The sequence below is a fragment of the Artibeus jamaicensis genome, unplaced genomic scaffold (genome assembly GCF_021234435.1).
Source record: "Artibeus jamaicensis isolate MK-2021 breed Jamaican fruit bat unplaced genomic scaffold, CSHL_Jam_final contig_233, whole genome shotgun sequence".
Lineage (NCBI taxonomy): Eukaryota > Metazoa > Chordata > Mammalia > Chiroptera > Phyllostomidae > Artibeus > Artibeus jamaicensis.
Genome location: NW_026521486.1, coordinates 47,878,656 through 47,880,133, shown reverse-complemented (window position 1 = coordinate 47,880,133; position 1,478 = coordinate 47,878,656).

Genomic DNA, 1,478 nt, shown 5'->3' with positions numbered 1-1,478 from the left:
ACAACCAGAACTGCCAGAAAATTAAACTGCATGGAATTCTGACACCAAGGAGTTAAAGAAACATTCATCCAGACTGGTAGGAAGGTCAGAGACTGGCAGCCAGGTGCAGAGGATGCCCAGAAAAGCAGCCGACCTTGGGGAAAGGTTGGGGGCTGGCAGAGCAGGTAGTTCCATATTTGTGCACAGATAAGCCAGGAGGAACAACTGGGGAGTGAGACAGCCCGTGAAACCCATGGTTTCAGCATGGGAAACTAAAGACTGAAAACCTATGGCTGTAAATCTTGTGGGGTTTGTGAAGGTGGAAGGAACTCCCAGCCTCACAGGAGAGTGTGTTGGGGAGGCTCATAGAGTCCTAGAAAGTACACAAACTTACACACCTGGGAATCAGCACCTGCAAGGTCACAATCTGTGGGAAGCTATGGAAGTGACAGAAAATGGGGTGAAGCTGAGCAAGCATCATTGTTCCCTCTTGGACCCCTCTCCCATAGACAGTGTCACAACGCAGCAAAGAGGGTTACCCCACCCTGGCAAATACCTAAGGCTCTGCCCCTTTGTATGTAACAGGCAAGCCAAGAAAAAATATGATTCAAATGAAAGAACAGATCAAAGCTCCAGAAAAAATACAGCTAAGCAAGAAAGAGATAGTCAACCTATCAGATGCATATTTCAAAACACTGGTAATCAGAATGCTCACAAAAATGATTGAGTATGCTCTCAAAATAGAGAAAAAAGTGAAGGCTGTGAAAAGTGAAATAAAGGAAAATGTACAGGGAACCAACAGCAAAGGGAAGGAAACCAGGACTCAAATCAATGGTTTGGAGCAAAGGGAAGAAATAAACATTCAACTGGAACAGAATGAAGAAATAAGAATTCAAAAAAATGAGGAGAGGCTGAGGAACATCCCAGACAACTTTAAATGTTCCAACACCCAAATCATAGGGGTGCCAGAAGGAGAAGAAGAAGAGCAAGAAATTGAAAACTTAGGAGAACAAATAATGAAGGAGAACTTCCCCAATGTAGCAAAGTAAATAGATTTGTAAGAAGTCCAGGAAGCTCAGAGAGTCCCAAAGAAGTTGGACTAAAGGAAGCACACACCAAGGCACATTATAATTACATTACCCAAGATGAAAGAGAAGGAGAGAATCTTAAAAGCAGCAAGAGAAAAGTAGTTACCTACAAAGGAGTTCCCATAAGACTGTCAGCTGATTTCTCAAAACAAACCTTACAGGCAAGAAGAGGCTGGAAAGAAGTATTTGAAGTCATGAACGGCAATGACCTACATCCAAGAGTACTGTATCCAGCAAAGCTATTTAGAATGGAAGGAGGGATAAAGTACTTCTCAGATAAGGTCAAGTTAAAGGAGTTCATCATCACCAAGCCCTTATTTTATGAAATGTTAAAGGAACTTATCTAAGAAAAAGAAGATAAAAATATGAACAGTGAAAGGACAGCAAACCCAGTTATTAACAACCACACCT